The sequence below is a fragment of the Macaca fascicularis genome, chromosome 8 (genome assembly GCF_037993035.2).
Source record: "Macaca fascicularis isolate 582-1 chromosome 8, T2T-MFA8v1.1".
Lineage (NCBI taxonomy): Eukaryota > Metazoa > Chordata > Mammalia > Primates > Cercopithecidae > Macaca > Macaca fascicularis.
In genome coordinates this window covers 85,048,237-85,074,181 of record NC_088382.1, presented here as the reverse complement: position 1 = coordinate 85,074,181, position 25,945 = coordinate 85,048,237, and the positions used below count along the sequence as shown (strand labels likewise).

General features: G+C 36.6%; 1 long non-coding RNA gene across 1 annotated transcript in view; it reads left to right on the top strand.

Annotated features, from left to right (window-relative positions):
• Window positions 1–1,280: 1,280 nt before the first annotated feature.
• LOC135964539 (uncharacterized) overlaps window positions 1,281–25,945 on the top strand; it is a 70,618-nt gene continuing 45,953 nt past the window's right edge. Inside the window, exons 1-2 of the long non-coding RNA XR_010577026.1 lie at window positions 1,281–1,399; window positions 4,152–4,153. This is a non-coding gene — a long non-coding RNA (uncharacterized lncRNA). The remainder of the gene's footprint in view (window positions 1,400–4,151; window positions 4,154–25,945) is intronic.

Sequence of the window (25,945 nt, the reverse complement as noted above, 5' to 3'; positions counted from 1 at the left end):
AGTGAAAGTGATTTTACCAAGTGGATGCTTTAACTACATCCTTTTTTAATTTTTGTCTATCTACCTGTTGTATTTTTTTTATTTGAGGTTGCCACAAGGCTTGAAATAATATCTCTTAACTCATTATTTCAAATTGATGAAAACTTAACATTGATTGCATAAACTAACAAAGAAGCAAAAAGAAAACCAAAAAAACTCTACACTTTAACTTCATCCTCCTACATTTTAACTTTTTGTTGTTTCTATTTACATCTCATTGTACTGCTTATGTATTGAAAAGTTGTTGTAGTTGTTATTTTTCATAGGTTTATTTTTTAGTTTTTCTACTAATGGTATGAGTAGTTTACAAACCACAATAACGGTGTTTTAATATTTTGTGTTTTTCTGTGTACCTACTACTACTAGAGAGTTTTTTACCTTCAGATGACATCTTTTTGCTCATTAATGTCCTTTTCTTTCAGATTGAAGAACTTTAGCATTCCTTGTAGGACAGGTCTGGTGTTGATGAAATCTTTCAGCTTTAGTTTTTCTGGGAAAGTCTGTATTTCTTATTCATGTTTCAAGTATATTTTCCCTGGATATACTATTCTACAAGAGAGTTATTTTTTTTTCTTTTGCACTTCAAATATGTCATGCCACTTTCTCCCAGCTTGTAGCGTTTTCACTGAGAAGTCTGCTGCCAGATGTACTGGAGCTCCTTTGTATATTATTTGTTTCTTTTCTCTTGCTGCTTTGTGGATCCTTTCTTTATCCTTGACCTTTGGGAGTTTGATTATTAAAAGTTTTGAGGTAGTCCTATTTGGTTAAGTCTGCTTCTATAACTTTCTTGTACTTGAATATTGATATCGTTTTCTAAGTTTGGAAAGTTTTCTGTTATTATCCCTTTGAATAAATTTTCTATTCAGATATCTGTCTCTACCTCCTCTTGAAGGTCAGTAACTCTTAGGCTTGCCCTTTTGAGGCTATTTTCTAGATTTTGTAGACATGCTTTTTTGTTTTTATTTTTGTCTCCGCTGTGCATTTTCAAATAGCCTGCCTTTAAGCTCACTAATTCTTTCTCCTGCTTGATCATTTATGCTGTTAAGAGACTATGATGCATTCTTCAGTATGTCAACTGTGTTTTGAAGCTCTATAATTTTTGCTTGATTCTTTTAAATTATTTCAATCTTTTTCTTAACTTTATCTGATAGAATTTTGAATTCCTTCCCTTTGATATCTTGGATTTTGTTGAGCTTTCTCAAAACAGCTTTTCTGAGTTCTCTGAATAAAAGGTCACATGTCTCTGTCTCTTTCAGTTTGGTCACTGATGCCTTATCTAGTTCTCATGGTGAGGCCAAGTTTTCCTGGATGGTCTTGATGTTTGTGGATGTTCATCAATGTCAGGGCATCGAAAAGTTAGGTATTTATTATAGTCTTCATAGTCTGGACTTATTTTTTACCTATCATTCTTGCAAAGGCTTTTCAGGTATTTGAAAGGACTTGAGTGTTGTGATCTGAGTTTTTGGTCACTGCGGCCATATTACCTGTAGGGGATACTCCAAGACCAGTAATGCTGGCTCTGGCAGACTTCTAGAGTTACCACCTTGGTGGTCTTAGGAAAGATCCAGGAGAATTCCCTGCATTACCAGGCAGAGACACTTGTTCTCTTCCCGTACTTTACCCCAAACAAAGAGAGACTCTCTCGCTCTATGCTGATGTGCCTGGAGTTGTAGTGTGGGTGACACAAGCATCCTTATGGCCACCACCACTGGGACTGTTCTGGGTCAGACCTGAAGCCAGCATAGCACTGGGTCTTACCCAAGGCCCACAGTGACCACTGCGAGGCTACCACCTATGTTCACTCGAGAAATGACTGAGGGCTCTACAATCAGCAAGTGGTAAATCCAGCCAGGCTTATGCCCTTTCCTTCAGGGCAGGAAGTTCCCCTGGCCCTGGAAAAGTCTGGAGATGCCATCTGGAAGCCAGGGCCTCGAGTTAGGAGCCTTAGAAATCCACCTGGTGCTTTGTTCTACTGTGGCTGAGCAGTCATCCATACCATAAGACAAAGTCCTTCCTACTCTTCCCTCCCCTTTCCTCAAGCAGAGGAGTCTCTCCCTATGGTCACTGTTGCCTAAGACCCATGAAGAGTATTGCTTGGCTTTTGCTGCTGTTCACTCCAGATCCAAGGATATTTTTAGTCAGCTTGTGGCAAATGCTGCCAGTTCTGAGTTCTTTCTTCATGGAAGTGGGTTCCCCTCTGGCCCAGGGCAGGTCCAGAAATGCCATCCAAAAGCCAAGGCCTGGAATGGGGACCCCAGGAGCCAACTTGACGCTCTACCCTATTGTGGTTAAGCTGGTATCCAAGCCGCAAGGCAACATCCCCTTTACTCTTTTTTCCCATTTCCTCAAATAGAGCGTGTCTCTCTCACAGATGTCTCTGAATTCCCAGTAGTCATTCCTGCAGCTGGGAATGTGCTAGTTCACACCTGAATTCAGCCCAGCTCTGAGTCTCATCCAAGGCTCACAGCAAGTACTGCATGACTATCGCTGCTGATTTCTCATGGCTCTTTAGTCAGCAGTTGAATTTTTCTATGACTGAGTCCTTCCCATCAAGGGAGCAGATTCCCTTCGGGACCAGGGTGTGTTTTGAAATGTTGTCCAGGAGCTAGGGCCTGGATTGGAAGCCTCAGGACTCTCTGCCTGGTGCCCTATTCTACTGTTGATGCGCTGGTATCCATGTTTCAAGACAAAGTCCTCTTTACTCTCCCCTCTCCTCTCCTTAAATAGAGGGAAAGAGTCTCTCCCAGAGCTGTGGCTGTACTATCTGGGATGGGGAGAGGGGTGACAAAAGCACTTTCTTGGCCACCCCTGCTGATATCTCACTAGGTTGCATTCCGCTCCCCATCCCCGAGGCCACTGGCTCTGAGCCCAGCAGAGTACCAGTACTTTCCCGGGAACTGCAGTCCTTGAGGCCTAGACTGTCTTTCAAGTTTATTTAGGACCTCAGAACATTTTAGCTCATGGTAACAGGGCTTGCTGGAACTCAGATTCCAACTACTGGGATGAACAACTTGCCTCTAGCTAGAACTGGTCTAAATGCTCCCTCTATGGGCACTAGCTGAGTTCTGCCTAGTGTTGCTTTCTTCTGTGACAGGGCAGCGGTAAGTTTCAACGTAAAGTCACACAATCACTGCTCTCTCCCTCCCCCAGGTGTGCAGATTCTCTCTTCACATCATGTGGCTGCTGCCAAGGTATAGGAGATGGCTGGTGTAGATAATTCAAGACTGCCTTTCCTACCATCATCAATGCTTCTTTCTTTAATATTATATTAAAACCAGGTACTGTGGTTGCTTTCCTAAATTGTGGTTCTTATAAAGTGGTGTTTTTGTATGTGTGGATAGTTGTTTAATTTGGTGTTCTTGTCGAGGGTACAATCACTGGATGGCTTCTATTTGGCCATCTTGCTCTGCCTCCTACCCATTGTTCTTTTCTAATGTGAGCATTTCCAACTGTAAATTAATCTCTGAGTATGTTTCTTTTGCTGAATTCCAAAAGTTTCAGTAGATTGTATTTTTGCTTTTATTCCACTATAAATATTTTCTAATTTACCTTGTAATTTCTTCTTTGACCCGTTGGTCTTTTCATAGTGTGTTATTTAATATTTACATATTTATGCATTTCTTATTTTTTTCTGTTACTGATTTCTAGCTTCATGCCATTGTGTTTGGAGATTCTTTAGATGACTTTAATCTTTTAAAATGTACTGGCCTGAGGCAATGGCTCATGCCCGTAATCCCAGCACTTTGGGAGGCCAAGGTGAGCAGATCATGAGGTCAGGAGATCCAGACCATCCTGGCTAACACGGTGAAACGCTGTTTCTACTAAAAATACAAAAAAAAATATCTGGGCTTGGTGGCAGGCGCCTGTAGTCCCAGCTACTCGGGAGGCTGAGGCAGGAGAATGGCGTGAACTCAGGAGGCGGAGCTTGCAGCGAGCCCAGATTGCACCATTGCACTCCAGCCTGTGCGACAGAGGGAGACTCCATCTCAAGAAAAAAATGTATTGAGACTTGTTTTCTGGCCTAAAATTTGTTGTACCTTGTAGACTGTTCCGTGTGCAGTTAAGAAGGAGTATTGCATTGTGGAATGCAGTGTTCTGTATATGTCTGTTAGAAGTAATTGGTGTGTAGTGTTTAAATTGTCATTAAAACAAATCTTCAATCTACTTGTTTCTTCCATTATTGAAAGTGTGGCATTGAAATTTCTAACCTTTCAGAATCTTACATGTCTCCTTTCAGTTGTCAAGTTATGTTTCATGTATGTTGGAGCTCTTTACGTACATAAGTGTGTGTGTGTGCATGTGTGTGTGTGTAATTGTTACATAGTCTTGATTGGTTGACCCTTTTGTCATTGTATAATGTCCTCTGGGTCTTTTAACAATCTTTTACATAAAGTCTACTTGGGCCTATAGCCATAGCAGCTCTCTTTTGGTTACTATTTGCATGGAATATATTTTTATGTTATAATACATTCTTTTCAACCTGTTTGTGTCTTTGCATATTAGTTAAATCTATTGTAGACATCACGTGGATGGACCCTGTATTTGTATCCATTATTACAATCTCTGTCTTTTAAATAGAGAGTTTAACCTATTTATAGTTCAAGAAATTACTGATAAGAACTTCTGCATTTTCCTATTTTTTCTATGTTAGATTTGGTTAACTTCGTGATTACTTTTAGCACCTTAAACTTATAACTACCTACTTTGAAATTATATTAACTTTGCTTCAGTGGCATACAAAATTCTTCTATGCATTTCCATCCCTCCTCCTTATATTACTATTTTTGCAAATTGCCTCATTATATTTTGTGTGCCTACTAAATTTGTAGTTATTGTTTTATGCATTTGTCTTCTTTTTTTTATTATACTTTAAGTTCTGGAGTACACGTACAGAACATACAGTTTTGTTACATAGGTATACACGTGCTGTGGTGGTTTGCTGCATTCATCAACCCATCACCCACATTAGATATTTTCCCTAATGCATTCTCTCCCCCAACCCCTCACCTCCTGACAGACACCGGCATGTGATGTTCCCCTCCCTGTGTCCATGTGTTCTCATTGTTCAGCTCCCACTTATGAGTGAGAACGTGTGGTGTTGGTTTTCTTTTCTTGTGTTAGTTTGCTGAGAATGATAGTTTACAGCTTCATCCACGTCCCTGCAAAGGACAGGAACTCATTCTTTTTTATGGTTGCATAGTATTCCATGGTGTATATGTGCCACATTTTCTTTATTCAGTCTATCATTAATGGGCATTTAGGTTGGTTCCAAGTCTTTCCTATTGTGAATAGTGCTTCTATAAACATAATGCACTCGTGTGTCTTTATAGTAGAATGATTTATAATCCTTTGGGTATATACCCAGTAATGGAATTGCTGGGTCAAATGATATGTCTAGTTCTAGATTCTTGAGGGATTGCACACTGTCTTCTACAATGGTTGAACTAATTTACACTCTCACTAACAGTGTAAAAGCATTCCTATTTCTCCACATCCTCTCCAGCATCTGTTCTTTACTGACTTTTTAATGATCGCCATTCTAACTGGTGTGAGATGATATCTGATTATGGTTTTGATTTGCATTTTTCTAATGACCAGTGATGATGAGCAGTTTTTTGTATGTTTGTTGGGTACATAAATGGAAAACACTCTTCAGGATATTATCCAGGAGAACTTCCCCAACCTAGCAAGACAGGCCAACATTCAAATTCAGGAAATACAGAGAACACCACAAAGATACTTCTTGAGAAGAGCAACCCCAAGACACATTTGTCTTTTAAATCATATGAGATAAAAAGAGTAAGAAGTACAAGTAAAAATACAGTAATACTCACTTTTATATTTACAGAAGTTGTTACATTTACTTGTGTTATTTTTCCATATGTCTTGCTTCAAGTTATTATCTAATACCTTTTAATTTTATCCTGAAGAATTCTCTTTAGCATTTTTTTTTTTTTTCAGGGCAGGTCTACTAGCAATAATCTCCTCTAGTTCTTCTTTTTCTGGAATTGTTTTAATTTTTTTCTTAATTTTGAAGCATAGTTACAGCAGAAACATAATTGTTGATTGACAGCTTTTTTGTTTCTTTCAGCATAGTAAATATATCATTCTACTGTTTTGTGGTGCCCATATTTTTTTATGATAATTGAACTGTTAATCTTGAGGATCCCCTTGTATGTGTTGATTTGCTTTTTGTCTGATGCTTTCAAGATTCTCTCATGGTCTTTGTATTTTCACAGTTTGATTATAATGTGTCTCTATGTAGATGTCTTTGAGTTTTTTCTATTTGGAATGTGTTGAGCTTCCTGGATGTATAGATTCATGTCTTTCATCAAATTTGAGAAGTTCTCAGACATTATCTCTTGAAATTTTCTTCTTTTTTTCTTTTCTCATTTTCTTCAAGGACTCTCACTATGCCTATGTTAGTATGTCTTATGGTGTCCCACACCTAGGCTCTGTTTATTTTCCTTTGTTTTTTTTTCTTCTGAGACTTCAGACCGAATTACCTAATTGAACTATCTTCAAATTTGGTGGATCTTTTCTCTGCCTATTTAAGTCTACTGCCTTCTTTTAACTCTTTGTCAATGGTTGCCTTTAGCTGTTTGAACATATTTAAGACAGTTGACTATCAATCTTTGTCTAGGAAGTCCAGTGTCTGTGTTTCCTCACAGACAACTTTTGTTAATTTCTCTTTTTCTCACATGACTGGGTCATACTTTTTTGTTTCTTGGCTTGCCTCATAATGTTTTGTTAAAAACTGGATGTTTTAAATATTATGATATGGTAACTCTATAAATCAGATTCTCCCATGTTCAATATTTTCCTTTTGCTTGCTGTGGGGGTATAGTGAATTTTGTAAACTACTTCTGTAAATATTGCATTGTTTGTGATGGGTGGTCTCTGATATCTTTTCTTTTTTTTTTTTTTGAGACAGTCTCTGATATCTTTCACTTTTACCTTCATTACCAGCCATTGATTTGACAGAGATTTCTTTAGTGTCTAGAGCTGAAAACAAGCAAAACAAAAACAAAAACAGAAGAAGAAGGAGAGGTAAGGAAAGAAAAGAAAATTTTCTCCAGTCATTGCTTATCTCTGATCATCCAAAGCATTACACTTCTAAGCCTTTCCTCCCAGGCTTTCAATATGACCATTGTTTGCCACAAGTGTTATTGTATGCACAACACAGAGTAGGTCATTCATTTTTCTTTCAGTGTTTTTGAAGAACATGCTTTTTAGGCACCTTTTTGCCCTGAGACAGCTTTGAGTTTGGTAAAACAATTGTAAGTTCCTTCATTGCATCAATATTTCAGGGATCCACAGACAAGCAAGCCAAAATAGACAAACACAATTCCTTGGGAACAACTTTCACTCTGCAACTTTTAAAACCAGGTAATCACATCAAGAATGTGGGCTGCCATTTTAAAGACTGCAGCATCATGGGGAATTTGGTGGAGTACAAATAAGTTAATTATACAAATCCTTTTCTATTTTGTGTTAGTGTCCTTTCTTCAAGTTAAACATTCGTTTGCTGTAAACCTTTGACTATCTTTCAGAGTTCCTATAAGATTGATTCTAACAGATTTGCCAATTTTTCAGTGTTTCTGGGAATGGAGAAACCCCTGGTTTGTCCCTACTGTATCACTTTTGCTTTCTCTTGCCATGTTTTTTACCCTACCTTGGTAAATATTTTATACTTAAATTTGCAAAACTCATATGATACGGAAATCTCTAAACTGTGAAAATAAAAATCCTTGGGCAACTTGCAAAAACAAATACAAATTATTCTAGAAAAAATGTGCATTTCACTTTAGTTACACAAAGTTACTACACATAAAGCCCCACTGAAGATAAGCACACAATTTAAAATAAACATATGAAGAAAAATTCATCATAAAAAGAATTCAGAAAACTAAATCACAACATTTAGATAATTATAATCTTAAAAATTAACATACTGTTTGAGAATGTTTTAAACTTTGATTCACATAATTACCTTAATTACACAGGGCTAGATGATTGATAAGATTCATGAGACTCCAAAGATTATACTCATGAAAGGGTTTAAATAAAGCTCACTATGATGGTATAGCCATAGGAGAAAAGCATAGGCAAACATCAGAGAGATCTGAGGCTTCCCAATGAAATATCAAAGGCCTCCTATGATTCTTTATCACTCAGACTGAGAACAGTGGGATTCATGTTTTACTGCTCTCCATTATGTTGCTTAAATGCCTCCATGACTGCTCATCTCATGTAACCAAGAAACCACTTCCAAAGACCAAATGTGGGTATTCAGTTTCTGGTTCCAGTTTTTTTTAATGAATGTATGAGGTGGCATTGTTTTGTTTGTTTGTTTTTGATGGCCTTCAACCTGTCCCATTTGGAATTTTCTTCTTCACAAAATATTTATAATGTAGTACCTGCACTAAGATATCTCTTATGTTCCAATTCTGAACCATACCTCCAGTTCATTTGTTATTATCCAAGAATCTGTTAAAATCCGTATCATATACAACGATCTGGTTCCTATGATGCCACAGTTAGGGGACACAACTCTTAATTCTATCCGTTGAGCAGATTCATCTTTACCTTCTTCAGTTAAAGTAAAACCAGTGACCTGTCTCAGTGCCTTCCAGATTGAATGTTGTTCCTCTATTCTTGAGACACCAACCATAAACCATGTTGCTTGTTTAGTATCCTCTAAGAACTGACCATAGGTGGCGGCAAATTCAGTTATGGAGTTAGATAAATCCTTATGGGGATCTAATGCAGATTCCAAAGCCAAGGAAACCACCTTTTAAAGTATTCCAGTGGTCCCCCTGTCTCATGCACTCGAATTAGCATTTCCATTTCATGAGGAACTGCTGAATTTTTCTTGTTAGAAAGTTATTTTTACACAATGCATGCCATGATGGGCATTTCAGGTCTTAAAATAACTTTACATCCTTCCATAGTAGAATCAGGTTTAAGTAAAGCACAAGAAGAAGTCAATAATTGCTATTCAAAAGAGTATAGCAGGGAATTGCATCAGGAAAATTTCTAGTCCCAAATCCCAGTGGTTGTCATTGGGAGGCAGTAATGGACTTCTGGCAAAGACCAGTGAGTGTGGGTGGAGTTGTTGACACTTCTAACATCATTTGACCATTATTGGGCTTTGAGTGGCCCTAAGTATCTATTGGATAATGACTCTTTGATGCTCCAAGAGATGCTGCTGTTAAGGGACCCATTCAAATTCAGCTTCTTGGGTTTTTTTTTTTTTCTGGTAATTTTGTGAATGTGGGCTAATAACATATACAGATGTTTATGATTTTATGAAACAACAACAACAAAAAAATCAATTTTTGTTTCAGTTTTTGAGCTGAGAGACACAGTCACGTATTTTTGGTTATTTGAAGAATGCTGCTAATGTCTCTGGCCCAGGAAATGAGTGAATGTGAATGTTACCTATGAATATTAACACGAGCTCTTGGCTCTACATTTCAGCTTACTAATTAACCAGTCCCAAATAGTGATGTGATTAATCATCATCTTTAATTATCTTAACCTGATCTTCAGATTGAGATAACATTATATCTTCAGTATAACATATAACACTACATTTCTATTGAATCTAATCAAAGCCCCTTTTCAATAGATTGTGGCAGTAAGCAGAAGGATTTAAATATCCTTGTGGAAGCTCGGTAAAACTATATTGGATTCTGAGTCCTACATGAATGCACATTGACTTCGACCTTCTTTCATAATGGAAATAAAAACGATGCCATTAAATAAATGAATCACAGAATACCAATCTTCCTTAGCTTATTGCAAGCTTGAATGGTTAACACCCTATAAGGTGTGGCTAATGCTGTTGAAGGCACCATTTTATTCAGTCCCCCATAGTTTACAGCTAACCTCCAGGATTCCCCAATGTTTTTCATAAACCATATCAGATATTTACAAAGGTATTTTGTGGATGCTAATATACTTGTGTCTCACATATCCTTAATCAAATCAGAAATTTATTGATGATTCCCCAGGTATGCTATTTTATTTTACATTAACCATTTGCATGGGTAAGGCCATTCGAAAGGTTTTTAATCTAGCATGCCCAATAATTAAAACAGTTTTAGAAGATATTAATAATGCCTTTTTTTCTAATTATTTAAGTAAGCAAAGAGTTTCATACAGCTCCCCCGCTCCCCCCATCTCACGTAGCACCTACCATTGAAGATGTCATAGGTGTTTCAACAATACATTCTGGTGGGGTTGGAACAAATACAAATAACTTGTTCATAAATTTCTATTTGAGCCATATTTTCCATTTTAAGCCACTGACAATTCATCACATCTTCATAACATTATTACATTGCCTTTTCAATTTTATTAGAATATTTAAGTATGCTGGTACACTAGGACCCAGTGTAGAATAATTTCAATAAAATTTCCTTGTCACACCCATGACATATTGTATTAGTCAGTTTTCACACTGCTAATAATGACATGCCCAAGGCTGGATAATTATAAAGGAAAGACATTTAATTGACTCACGGTTCCACATGGCTGGGGAGGCAGAAGGCAAGGAGGTGCAAGTCACATCTTACATGGTGGCAGGAAAGAGAGAACTTGTGCAGGGAAATCCCCCTTATAAAACCATCAGATCTCATGAGACTTCTTTACTACCATGAGAACAGTATGGGGGAAATCATCTCCATGATTCAGTTATCTCCCACCAAGTCCCTCCAACAACACATGGGAATTATCAGAGCTACTGTTCAAGACGAGATTTGGGTGGGGACACAGCCAAATCGCATCACATATCATCTGCATCAGTGAGAATGTCTCAGGTACACTACTGGGACAACAGTCCCCTCCAACCTCAGACCGACTTGACGTATCTTCTTTAACTCACACTATTTTAATTTTAATTAGTGCTGATTCTGGAGACTTCTTTTTAGTGTATCACTATAAGAATTTTAAAAATTCATCACAACCAGGATACATTGAAGAAATATGCCTTGGTCTTTTTACAGTCTGATGAGTTGGTGGAGCAGCTGGAGTATGTATTTCCTATAGCAATCTATTAAGATTTTAGTAGTTATGACCTCTATCATCTCCTTTTTCATAAGGTTTCATAATGTTTTAATTAGCCATCTGAACAATTCACCCTGTTTAATTGTTCCAATGATTTTTGTATCCCTTTTATTTGTAACATTATTTTTTTTCTGAATTTTTCTAATTTTTTTCCATCATTCAACCCATTAGGAGGAGTTGAGCCCAGGTCTGCAACAGCCTTCCTCACATGCTTTTACCCTTCTATCAGGAGAGTCACACAAGAATCCCAAGCATGCTAAGCCCCATTTATCACATCAATCATTCCTTGGGTAAAAGGCCTAAATTTGGAACAATTTATCATTATGTAATCTAACTGAAGGTGCCTGCATTTTCAACATTTCAACACCTTTAGAAGCATTCAATTTATCATAATAAGGGTGGAGTTGGACTACTCCAAATTTCAAGATATTTCTACATAACCCTGCCTTCAGCCAGTTCAACAGATGAAGACTTCCACATTTCTGCAAAAGGTGCATTTTCTGAACCTTTTAAATGTTCCCAAGCTCCAGGTTTCGCATATCTCTTGATCTTCACTCCCTTCATTCCACATGCAAATCTTTCATAGTCTTTTCAGTGATTATCAGTTTGGCAGAGTGACATTCTGATCAAAAGAAACACCTGTACTACCCTCTGCTTTTTATCATGTCCATTATGATTATAGACAGAATCTGTGGTGGTCACTTAACTTGGCAGACCAGAAGTCTCATACTTTTCTTAGTTACTCTCATTTTTGCCAAAGCAGCCAAAAGCAGCCAAGGCACAGAATTCTTGGCTGACTTCCCCTTCAGTCTGAGTTTCTTTTTAAATCCATTTTTCTATTTCCCTCAGCTCCAGATCTGTCCACCACCAGGTTGATATGTTTTTCCTGTTGCCACTGGTCACAGCACCATTCAAATGTATGCTAGCTTGGGCATCAAAGGTCCTTCATATCCTATTTCTTCATTTTCTTTTCTTTCAAGTAGAACTTTAACCATTATTTAATTTTAAAGTCAAGGGTCACTGCAAGTATCCTGCTCAGAGTACCAACAGCAGCAATTATAAAGGGTCAGACCATTGAAAATACTCCTGAGACTCCACAAGGTTTACCTACATTAGCCTTTAATAAAGAAAAAGGACATAATGCAGCAGGAGCTAGAAAGCACAGACAACAGACAAAATGGAGATTTCTAGGCACAGCTTCTAGCCTCTTTTCTCAGTCACGTAGCACAGGCTTCAGGTGTGGATCATGAACCACCAAGATGTATTTGAGAAATTGTGATTTGGCAGAGCCAACACATAAGTTTACTGGATGGGTCTTTTATATTCCACTGGTCATAGAACTAAAATGAGACTGAGTAACCAGGTGAGCTGAATGCAAGCCATTAATCTATGCATTTTTAATAAACAGATTAGACAAACTGGTACAGGATACCTCCAGGCAAGTTTAGAACTTTAAACAACATATTGTAAATCACTAGCTGATATAATATATTTATTTTATATCTTGATTTAAAGTCAGAATCAGAGTATCCCTGGAGACAAAAATAGAACTATCACAGAGCATCACAAGTTAACTCTATCATTGGACAAAGATTAAAAAGAAAACAAAATAAAGAATAAAAACAGCAGAAAGAAGCAGTAAAGCACAAGCTTATTTGAAAATAACTAAATACAATATCTAGAATGATAAATGAAGTCTTTGTAATTAAAAACTACAGATTAGGGGTTACTGAAAAAATAGAGAAATGGAAAATAAAGATATGAAAAATACTCAGAAGTCAGTGCAGAAACACAAAAAGAAGATAAATGAAAAATGAAGTTAAAAGTCATAAAAGATAAACTTGGAATATATGCTCTTAGAATTAATAAATGTTATAATAGAGACAGTAATACAAATTTTGAAATAATATTTGAAATAATAACTTTCCACGACAGTTTAAAGCTATGTATTATAATATTCAATAAGTAAAATGAGCTTAAACAATATAAATAAAAATAATTTGACATTTTAAATGTAACAAGAAAATTGCACAATGGAGAAAAAAGGATCTTAAACCCCAAATGAAAGGAGAAAGATTACCTTGCAATAAGACACTACATTAAAATATATTGTATTATATAGATTTTTAAATGATCTATAAAATAAAATAATTCTCAATTGGGAATTCTATATATTTCTGAATTGTTGATAATATTGAGGACAAAATCAAGACCTTTTCAGATAAATTAGGACTCAGATAGTTTATATACAAGGTCTTTTAAGCAAACAATACTATATGATATATTTTAAGGGAAAAGAAAATTTAACTCAGAGGAAATGATATGCAAGAAGAAATTATAGGAATAGATCTTGATTCTTCAAAAATTGGTAAATTTAAATCAGCCTTTACTGCAAGAATAATAATGTGTAACTTGGGAAATAATAAAATTATAGAACTGAAATAGTGGCAAAACAACTAGTGACATAGAAAGAGTGATTTATTGTAATGCATTGTTTGGGAGGAGAGTAGAAATAGTGATTAATTTTAGACTTTGCTTAGTCATGTGGACACATCAAATTCAAAGGGTAGAACCTGAAAGATAGGGTAAATAACTTCCAAATTGAACAAGAAAATAATAATATGTTACAGTTACATAGTGCCAATCTCTATGCTAATTTTCTTATTTACATAATTAGTTGTCTCTGCAAATATATGTGGAAGGTATCTCCTTTTATGATTAACCAGGATCACATGTTGAGGATTAGTTGGCAGTGCTGTGATTTAAGCTTAGGTAATACGGTTCCAGAGTCTGCATACTGAACCGCACACTATCCTGCGTCCCTGAGAAAGAGAAGAGGACATAAAGAAATAAACAAAGGGAAATAGAACTTAATAAGAGAACATGATGAATAATAATAAACAATTTTGTTAATACAGTAGCAGACTGAATGGGAGAAAATAAGCAAGAAAATATTATAGAAATAATTCAAATATATTAGAAAATGCAATAACTATAAAATGATTCTCTTTTTAAAAAGAGGTTGATGTTTGAATTACATAAAAATTCAGCTCTATGATGTTATAAGAGACACTCTCAAAATATAAGGGCATAGAATACTTTGAAAAAATAAGAGGTGTAATCAATGAAAAAAATAATTGATAAACTGAACGTCATTAATATTAAATATTTCTGCTTTGTGATAAACACTACCAAGAGAATGTGAAGACATGTCACAGATCGGGAGAAAATATCTGTAAAAGATACACCTGATAAAGGGCTATTATGTATAAAGTAGAAAGAACTCTTAAAACTTAGCAATAAGGAAACAACCCAATTAAAAAAATGAACCAAAGACCCTAACAGACACCAAAGAAGATACACAGAAGGCAAATCAGCATATGAGAAGATACTTACACCTGTAATCCTAACATTCTGGGAGTCTGAGGTAGGAGGATTGCTTGAGGCCAGGAGTTCAAGATCAGCCTGGGCAAAACAACAAGACCTCTCTCTACAAAAAATAAAAAATAAAAAATAAAAAAAATACATTGCCAGGCATCATGGTAGCACATGCCTGTAGTCCCAGTTACTCAGAGGCTGAGGTGGGAGGATTATTTAAACCCAGGAGTTCAAGAGTTCAAGACTGCGGTGACCTATGACTGTGCCACTGCACTCCAGCTTTGGTGACAGAGCAAGCAAGTATTTCCTATCTCAAAAAAAAAAAAAATGCCCCGTATTATGTGTCATAGGGAAATGAAAATTAAAATGAGATACCCCCACACATGTATTAGAATGGCCAAAATCTGGATCACTGACAACACTAAATGCTGACAATATATGGAGTGGCAGGAACACTCATTCATTGACAGTGCAAATTCAAAATGACACAGTTACTTTATAAGGTCGTTTGGGGATTTCTTACAAAAACTAAAAACACTAGTATGATACAACCCAATAGTCGGGTTCCTTGGTATTTACCTAAATAAGGTAAAAACGTATTTCTGCACAAAAACCTGCACATGGGTGTTTACAGCAGCTTTATTCATAATTGTCAAAACTTGGAAACAACCAAGGTTTCCTTCATTAGGTAAATAGATAAACTATGGTACATCCAAACAATGGTATTTTATTCAGTGCCAGAAATAAATGAGCTGTCAAACCATAAAATAATGAAAGAACCTTAAATGTGTATTGCTAAGTGACAGAAGCCAATCTGAAAGGGTTTCAGTCATTATGATTCCAACTCGATGACATTCTGGAAAAGGCAAAATTAATGAGACAGTAAAAAGATTACTGTTTAGAGGGAGGGGGAGATGAACAAGTGGAGCATAGAGGATTGTTAAGGTAGTTAAATTATACTGTGTATCATAATAGTTGATATATGTCATTATACCATTGTCAAAACCCATAAAACGTACAACAGCAATAATGAATCCTCATGTACACTATGGGTTTGGTTGATAAAGGTTCGTCAATGTAGCTTAATCAGTTGTAACAAATGTACAACGCTGGTAGGAGATGTTTATGTGGGGAAGCTGTGTGTGGAGACGACAGGGGTGTATGGAAATTCTTTGTACTTTCTGATAAATTTTGCTGTGAATTTACAAATGCTCTAAAAACAGTCTTAAAAGAAGAAAAAAATCAAGGAATGGAAAAAGATATGTCAGGCAAATTATAACTGCATCTGCCCTGTTAATATCAGACAAAATAGGAATCCCAAGGTCTTTACTAGATATTAAAGAGTTACTAAATTTGACATGAGGAAATGTTTACCAGATAAGAATGCCAATTATGAAATGTATCTTCCCAGCTTCTAGAAGCTGTCTGTATTCCTCGTCTTACGATCTCCTTTCTCTATCTTCAAAGTCAGCAACATGGTGTCTCTCTGACCATCTTCCTTTCTTACCTCTCTCTCTCTGAGCTACAGTTTGGAAACTTTTACACAAAGGTGTGGACATCAGGAGAAAAGTCTTTGTGGCCCACTAGTAATTCCTCTTGTTAATATACTGTTTGAGAAACTCTCATGCATGTGCACAGGAGACATACAGACACACTTATGCAGAGTATTAATTGCAGTATTATTTGTAATAGCGAAAACCTTGAAATAACCCAAATGCCCATTGGTTGAAGGATGGATTAACAAATTGTGGTACTGTCAAACAGTGGAATATTAAACAGTAGTTAAAATAATGAACTATATCTTCATGTATCAACATAGATAAATCTTAGAATCATGGTTGTTAAGTCAACAAAATCTAAGTTATACATCATATTGTACCATTTTTTGAAAGCTAAAACTGGAAAAATTATATAATTTTTCATTTTCTATTTATTTCCATAAGTTATTGGGGAACAGGTAGTGCTTGGTTATATGAGTAAGTTCTTTAGTGGTGATTTGTAAGATTTTGGTACACCCATCATCCAAGCAGTATACACTGCATCCTATTTATAGTCTTTTATCCCTCACCTCGCTCCCACCCTTCCCCCCAAGTCCTTAAAGTCCATTGTATCATTCTTATGCCTTTGCATCCTCATAGCTTAGCTCCCACATATCAGTGAGAACATATGATGTTTGGCTTTCCATTCCTGAGTTACTTCACTTAAAGTAATAGTCTCCAATATTATCCAGGTCACTGTGAATGCCATTATTTCATTCCTTTTTGTGGCTGACTAATATTCCAGCTTTCTATCTATCTCACATATATATATCTATATGTATATCTACATAGATATATATATCTGTGACAGATAGATAGATAGCTGAAATATTAGTCAGCCACAGAAAGGAATGAATTAATGGCATTCACAGTGACCTGGATTATATTATAGATAGATAGATAGATAGATAGATAGATAGATAGATAGATAGATAGATAGATTATATTATATATATATCTCACATATCTATCTATCTATCTCTCTCTCTCTCTCTCTCTCTCTCTCTCTCTCTCTCTCTCTCTCTCACAGTTTCTTTATCCACTCATTGATTGATGGGCATTTGGGTTGGTTCCACGTTTTTGCAATTGTGAATTGTGCTGCTATAAACATGCATGTGAAAGTATCTTTTTTGTAAAATGACTTATTTTCCTCTGGATGGATACCCGGTAGTGGAATTGCTGGATCAAATGGCAGTTTCATTTTTAGTTCTTTAAAGACTCTCCACACAGTTTTATATAGTGGTTGTACAAGTTTACATTCCCACCAGCAGTGTAGAAGTGTTCCCTGATCACTGCATCCATGCCAGCATCTACTCTTTTTTGATTTTTTGATTATGGCCATCCTTGCAGGAGTAAGGTGGTATTGCATTGTTGTTTTGATTTGCATTTCCCTGATCATTAGTGATGTTGAGCATTTTTTCATCTGTTTGTTGGTCATTTGTGTATCTTCTTTTGAAAATTGTCTACTCATGTCCTTAGCCCACTTTTTGATGGGACTATTTTTTTTTTTTCTTGCTGATCTATTTGAGTTCATTATAGCTTCTGGATATTAGTCCTTTGTTTGACTTATAGATTGTGAAGAATTTCTCCCACTCTGTGGGTTGTCTGTTTACTCTCCTGACTGCTCCTTTTGCCATGCAAAAGCTCTTTACTTTAATTAAGTCCCAGCTATATATCTTTGTTTTTATTGCATTTGCTTTTTGGTTCTTGGTCATGAAATCCTTGCCTAGAAAGGTTTTACAATGTTATCTTCCAGAATTTTTATAATTTCAGGTCTTAGATTTAAGTCCTTAATCCACCCTGAGTTGATTTTTGTATAGGTGAGAGATGAAGATCCAATTTTATTCCCTACATGTGGCTAGCCAATTATCCCAGCACCAGTTGTTGAAAAGAGTGTCCTTTCCCCCACTTGATGTTTTTGTTTGCTTTGTTGAAAATCAGTAGGCTATAAGTATTTGAGTTTATTTCTGGGTTCTCTATTCTTTTCCATTGGTCTATGTGCCCATTTGTATACCATTACCATGCTGTTTTGGTGACTATGGCCTTACAGTACAGTTTAAAATCAGGTAACGTGATGCCTCCAGATTTGTTCTTTTTGCTTAGTCTTGCTTTGGCTATGTGGGCTCTTTCTTTGGTTCCATATGAATTTTAGAATGGTTTTCTAGTTTTGTGAAGAATGATGGTGGTATTTTGATGGGAGTTGCACTGAATTTGTAAATTGCTGTTGGCAATATGGTAATTTTTACAATGTTGATTCTACCCATCCATGAACATGGGATGTGTTTCCTTTTGTTTGTGTCATCTATGATTTCTTTCAGCAGTGTTTTGTAGTTTTCCATTCAGAGGTCTTTCACTTTCTTGGTTAGGTGTATTCCTAAATATTTTATTTATTTATTTAGAGATGGTGTCTCACTCTGTTGCCCAGGCTGGAGTGCAGTGGTGTGATCTTGGCTCACTGCAACCTCCACTTCCCAGGTTCAAGCAATTTTCCTGCCTCAGCCTTCCAAGTAGCTGGGACTATAGATACATGCCACCATGCCCAGCTAATTTTTTGTATTTTAGTAGAGACAGGGTTTCAACATGTTGCCCAGGCTGGTGGCCAACTCCTGAGTTCAGGCAATCCACCCGCCTCGGCTTCCCAAAGTGCTGGGATTACAAGCGTGAGCCACCATGCCAGGCCTGTTTGTTTATTTATTTATTTATTTATTTATTTATTTATTTATTTATTTTTGCAGCTGTATTAATCAGGGTTCTCTAGAGGGACACAAGTAATGGGACAGATATATTTTATATATATATGGGAGTTTAATCAGTATTAACTCACAGGATCACAAGGTCCCACAATAGGCTGTCTGCAAGCTGAAGAGTAAGGAGAACCAGTCCAAGTCCCAAAACTGAAGAACTTGGAGTCTGTTGTTTGATAGTAGAAAACATCCAGCACGGGGGAAAAATGTAGGCTGGGAGGCTAGGCCAGGCTCTCTATTCACATTTTTCTTCCTGCTTATATTCCAGTCATGCTGGCAGCTGATTGGATTGTGCCCACCCAGATTAAAGGTGGGTCTGCCTTTCCCAGCCTACTGACTCAAATGTTAATCTCCTTTGGCAACACCATCATAGACATATCTAGGGTCAATACATTGTATCCTTCAATTCAATCAAGTTGATACTCAGTATTAACCATCATACCAGCTATTGTAAAAGGGGTTGAGTTCTTGATTTGATTCTCCGTTTGGTTGCTGTTGGTGTATAGAAAACCTACTCATTTGTGTACATTAATTTTGTATCCAGAAACTTTGCTGAATTCTTTTATCAGTTTTAGGAGCTTTTTGGAAAAGTCTTTAGGGTTTTCAAGGTAGACAATCATATTATCAGTAGACAGTGATAGTTTGACTCCCTCTTTACCAATTTGGATGCCCTTTATTTCTTTCTCTTGTTTCATTGCTCTGGCTAGGACTTTCAGTACTATGTTGGTGAGTGTGGGCATCCTTGTCTTGTTCCAGTTCTCAGAGGGAATGCTTTCAACCTTTCCCCATTCAGTATTATGTTGGCTGTGGGTCTATCATAGATGGCTTTTATTACATTGAGGTATGTCCTTTGTATGCTGATTTTGCTGACAGTTTAAACCATAAAGGGATGCTGAATTTTGTCAAATGTATTTTGTGCATCTATTGAAATGATCATGTGATTTTTGTTTTTAATTCTGCTTATGTGGTGTATCACATTTATTGACTTGCATATGTTAAACCAACCCTGCATCCCTGGTATGAAACCTACTTGATCATGGTGGATTAGCTTTTTGATATGTTGTGTTAGCTAGTATTTTGTTAAGGATTTTAGCATCTATGTTCATCAGGGATATTGGTCTGTAGTTTTCTTTTTTGGTTTTATCCTTTCCTGGTTTTGGTATTAGGGTGATACTGGCTTCATGATTTAGGGAGAGCTCCCTCTTTCTTTATCTTGTGGAATATTGTCAATAGGATTGGTACCAATTCTTCTTTGAATGTCTGGTAGAATTCTGTTGTGAATCTGTATGGTCCTCGATTTTTTTGTTGTTGTTGGTAATTTTTTGTTACCATTTCAATCTCGCTGCTTGTTATTGGTCTGTTCTGGGCATCTAATTCTTCTTGATTTAAGCTAGGAGGGTTGTATCTTTCCAAGAATTTATTAATCTCTTTTAGGTTTTCTGGTTTATCCACATAATGGTGTGCATAGTAGCCTTGAATAGTCTTTTGTATTTCTGTAGTGTCAGTGGTAATATCTCTCATTTCATTTCTTATTGAGCTTATTTGGATTTTCTCTCTTTTCTTGGTTAATCTTGCTAATTGTCTATCGATTTTATTTATCTTTTCAAAGAGCCAGTTTTTGTTTCACTTACTTTTTGTATTGTTTTTATCATTTTGTTTTAATTTCATTTAGTTCTACTCTGATCTTGGCTATTATTTTTCTCCTGCAGAATTTGGGTTTGGTTTGTTTTTGTTTCCCTAGTTCCTTGACCCAATGATTATTCAGGAGTAGGTTATTTAATTTCCATGTATTTGCATGGCTTTGAAGATTCCTTTTGGAACTGATTTCCAGTTTGACTCCACTGTGTTCAGAGAGAGTGTTTGATGTAATTTCAATTTTCTTAAATTCACTGAGGCTTGTTTTGTGGCCTATCATATGGTCTATCTTGGAGAAAGTTTCATGTACTTTTGAATATAATGTATATTGTGCAGTTATTTGATGGAATGTTCTGTATATATCTCTTCAGTCCATTTATTCCAAGGTATAATTTAAATCTATTGTTTCTTTGTTGACTTTCTGTCTTGATGAGTTGTCTAGTGATGCCAGTGGAGTAATTGAAGTCCCCTGCTATTATTTTGATGCTGTCTATCTCATTTCTTAGGTTTATTAATAATTGTTTCATAAATTTGGGAGCTACAGTGTTAGGTGCATATATGTTTAGGATTGTGATATTTTCCTGTTAGACAAGGCCTTTACCATTATATAATGTCCCTCTTTGTCTATTTTAACTGCTGTTGCTTTAAACTTTGTTTTGTTTCATATAAGAATAGCTACCCCTGCCTATTTTTGGTTTCTATTTGCATGAAATCTGTTTTTCCACCCCTTTACCTTAAGTTTGTGTGAGTCCTTATGTGTTAAGTGAATCGAAGGCAGCAGATAGTTGGTAGGTGAATTCTTACCCATTTTGCAGTTCTGTATTTTAGAAGTGGAGAATTTAGGCCATTTACATTCAATGTTAGTATTGAGATGTGAGGTAACCTTCCATGTTGCCTGTGCAACTTGATTTTTTGTCTTTTGGTTTTATTTTTTAAATCATATTTTTTTATAGGTTCTGTGAGATCTATGCTTTAAAGAGATTCTGTTTTGATGTGTTTCAGGATTTGTTTCAAGACCTCCTTTTAGCAGTTCTTTTAGTGGTGGCTTGGTAATGGCGAATTGTCTCAGCGTTTGTTTGTCTGAAAAAGACTGTATCATCTCTTCATATATGAAGCCTAGTTTCACAGGATACAAAATTCCTGGCTGATAATTGTTTTGTTTGAGGAGGCTGAAGATAGGGCCATAATCCCTTCTAGCTTGTAGGGTCTCTGCTGAGAAATCTCTGTTAATCTGATAGGTTTCCCTTTATAGGTTACCTGGTCCTCTTGCCTCACAGCTCTTAAGATTTTTTCCTTCTTCTTAACTTTAGATAACCTGATGACAATGTGCCTAGGTGATGATCTTTTTGTTATGAATTTCCCAGGAGTTCTTTGTGCTTCTTATATTTGGAAGTCTAAGTCTTTAGCAAGGCCAGGGTAGTTTTCCTTGTTTACTCCCCTAAATATGTTTTCCAAACGTTTAGATTTTTCTTCATCCTCAGGAATGCCTATTATTCTTAGCTTTGGTTGTTTAACATAATCCCAGACTTCTTGGATGCTTTTTTTGGTATTTTCTTACACCTTTTTCTTTGTCTTTATTGGATTTGGTTAATTCAAAGACCTTGTCTTTGAGCTCTGAATTTCTTTCTTCTACTTGTTCAAATCTATTGCTGAGACTTACCAGAACATTTTGCATTTCTTTAAGTGTTTTCATTGTTTTCTGAAGTTTTGATTGTTTTTTGTTTGTGCTAACTACTTCATTGAATATTTCTCCCTTACTTTTTGTATCATTTTCTTGATTTCCTTACTTTATGCTTCACCTTTCTCTGGTGCCTCTCTGATTAGCTTAATAACTAACTTTCTGAATTCTTTTTCAGGAAAATCAGAGATTTTGTATTGGTTTGGATCCATTGCTGGTGAGCTGGTGTGATTTTTGGGAGGTGTTAAAGAGCCTTGTTTTGTCATACTATCAGAGTTGGTTTTCTGCTTCCTTCTCATTTGGGTAGGCTCTGTCAGAGAGAAGGTCTAGGGCTGAAGACTGTTGTTCAGATTTCTTTTGTCCTATGGGGTGTTTCCTTGATGTGGTCCTCCCACACTTTTTCTATAGATGTGGCTTCTTAAGAACTGAGCTGTAGTGATTATTATCTCTCTTCTGGATCTAGCCACCCAACAAGTCTACCAGGCTCTGGGCTGCTACTGGTGGTTGTCTGCACAGAGTCTTGTGATGGCAACCATCTCTGAATCTCTCAGCCATGGATACCAGCACCTGTTCCAGTGGAGGTGCCAGGGGGGTGAAATGGACTCTGTAAGAGTCTTAACCTTGGTGGTTTAATGCAGTATTTTTGTGCTGGTTGGCCTCCTGCCAGCAGCTGGTGCTTTCCAGAGAACATCAGCTGTGGTAGTATGGAGAGGAACAGGCTGTAGGTGGGGTCCTAGAACTCCCAAGAGTATATGCCCTTTGTCTTCAGTTGCCAGGGTGGGTAGTGAAGGACCACTGGGTGGGGGCAGGGCTATGTATATCTGAGCTCTGACTCTCCTTGGGTGGGTCTTGCTGCAGCTGCTGTGTGGAATGAGGATGAGGTTCCCAGATCAATGGAATTATGATCCTAGGAGGATTGTGGCTGTCTCTACTGTCTCATGCAGGTTGTCAGGGAAGTGTGGAAAAGCCAGCAGTCACAGGCCTCACCCTGCTCCCACATAGTCCAAAGGGTCGGACTCACTCCCACTGTGCCTCCTTCCAACAGCACTGAGTCTGTTTCCTGCCAATGGGCATGCATGGCTGAGAACTTACCCCAGGCTACCCACCTCCCAGCTGTGAAAGCAAACACAGCTTTCCTTCTTCCCCGAGTCTGCACACCGGATTCACACCCTCCCCCGAGTTCTGGCCAGGAGGCTTCTTGATCAGTTCAAATTGTTACAAACTTCCGCTGGAGATTTCCTTCTCCCTGTGGCCTTTTTCCCAGTGCCTCTGGCCACCCCTCCTGAAGGATCCCTGTGAGGCCAGGCAGGAATGGCCTGCTTGGGGATCCAGCGAGCTCACAGAGCCTTTCCCACTGCTTCCTCTACCTTTGTTTTTCGTTTGGCTCTCCAAATTGACTCAGCTCCAGGTAAGGTCAGAATCTTCTCCCATAATCTAGACCTTTAGTTTCCCCAATAGGGGTGTGTGTTCAGGGGTGGACAGTCCCCCTTTCCCATTTTGACAGTTTGGACACTCACAGTATTTGGGGTGTCTCCTGGGTTCTATAGGAGTTATCTCCTTCCTTCAGAGGGTCCGTGGGTCTTCTCCTAAGCTAGCCTCTTTCTTTCCCACCATCTGCTCTTCAACAAACCATATATCTTAGTTGAACTTTTTCTGACTTAGTTACATAAACTGCTTTCTCAAGGTGAGTGGCTAAGACTGTCTCTCTGGGGAAACTTGTTTTTATAATATAATATTTTTATTGATATAAATCTGTGTCAGAAACTTTAAAAAAATTTTATGAAATTGATAAATGCCAAATTTGAAATATTGACTACTTCTGGAGGGTGGAGAGTGAGTTATACAATTAAGGAGAACTACATATGTGACCTCAAATGTATCTCATATGATTTTTTTATTTTGAAAAATTCAGAAAAAGAATGTGCAAATGACATCAAATGGTAACATTTGACAAAAAAGGCTGCTCATTATACTCTATTATCTTTTTGTATATGTCTGAAATATTTTATTAAAAATGAATTATCAATTTATTGAGATAGCAGTAGTTAGCAGTTGAGACAGGTCTGGTTCGGTTTCAACTCCCCAACATGCTAGCTATGACACATGTTACTTGATCAAGTCATTTTACAAGTATGTCCCTCAGTTTCCTTTGAATGGGTCAGTGAGAACACCTGCCTCATTGAGTTGTGGTGAGGACAAAAAAGAATGAATTAGCATATTTAAAACACTTAAAAACTTTTATTGGCAATTGCAATAATTTATTTTGTGTCAACTTGACTAGGCTATGGTGCCCAGTTGTTTGGCAAAACAGTAATCTAGATGTTGCTGTGAAGATATGTGGGGAAGCAATTAACCTCTACAATCAGTAGACTTTAGGTAAAGCAGATTATCTTTCATGATGGGATGGGTCTCATTTAATCGAAGACCTTAGGAGCAAAGAATGAGGTTTTCCAAAGAAGGAATTCTGACTTAAGTTTGTGTCATAGAAATCTCGCCTAAGTTCCTGGCCATCTGGCCTGCCCTGTAGATTTCAGATTCATGAGTCCCCACAATTGTGTGAGCCAATTTCTTAAAATAAATCTCTCTCTCTCTTTATATGTCATCAATATATTTATATTTATATATGTATTCTACTGGTTCTGTTTTTCTGTAAAGCCTTGACTAATAGAGCAGCTTAGTAAGCCAGACGTTCTCTGTCCTCTTTTAGGTCCTCTTTTAGGTCTATATTAGCACAGTATATGAGACTACATAATGTTTGGGGCATAATTCAACCTGCATGTATTCTTTTTTGAGTTTTTTGGATAAGACCCTTACATACTAGTTTTACAAAATTGTCTGTGGTTTGAAATTAAATATTCTCTAAAAAACATACAGGTTATGTTTTTCTGTATACTAGGAGGTTGAAATGTACTTTTGAACTACTGTGGTTCAGATAAAGTAAAAAGTAATAAAGTATTTAAGAAGTAATGGTAGTTTAATTAATATGCCCGACATAAAACGCATCCTGGACAAAACTGCTAAAATTTATGGAAAGATATAAAGGTATACCATGTGGCCACTAGAGGGCACACCACATCTGCCACATTTTTCTTTAAGACCAAGGACTTTTGCCTATAGACCAAAGTAGTTATGGTTCAGTCTAAGAAGAAAGAAAATGAAGCTCCATTTATATTTCAATCATTATAATAGAAATATGTAAAATTACATGTTAATACATCATTAATTCTTTACATCAATTGAAATATACATAAAAACAATTTAAAATCGGTTCATTCACTTAAAAGTCATTTTTTAAACCCATTTTCAATATTTAGGTATTATATGCCAAGACCAAAATTTTGGTTTTTATTTTTTTAGTTGCACACAATACCAAAATTTAAAATGTGGGAATGCATTTGACTGAGTCAATGAATAATAAATAAAATTAGGTTTTAAGTTTATTAAAGATAAGAATCATACTTTATTTTTGAATCCCACTATATTTGCTGTCACATTTTAAGAATGTGGATGTATTTTGTTACAAAATTCAAACATTTATACTGAACTAACATTAGGTACTTTGCAAAGGTTTATAATGCAATTCCATAGGCATCACTTTACTAGACATACAATGGGGTGATAATATCAGTCAAATCATATTCTCTAGGAATTCAGGGCCAGGTGATACACTTGCGTGTCACAATAAGACACTCAAGGAAATGATTTTATCTTTTTGTTAGTTGTCAGGGAACTCACTTGGGATATTCTATTGATGAACCCTCAGATTCACCTCTTCTTTCAAGCAGTGGGCATGTTGGCTCCATGTTCTTTCTTTCTCAAACCCCTAGGAATTCAATTTAGTTCCCTTTTTACATGGTAAT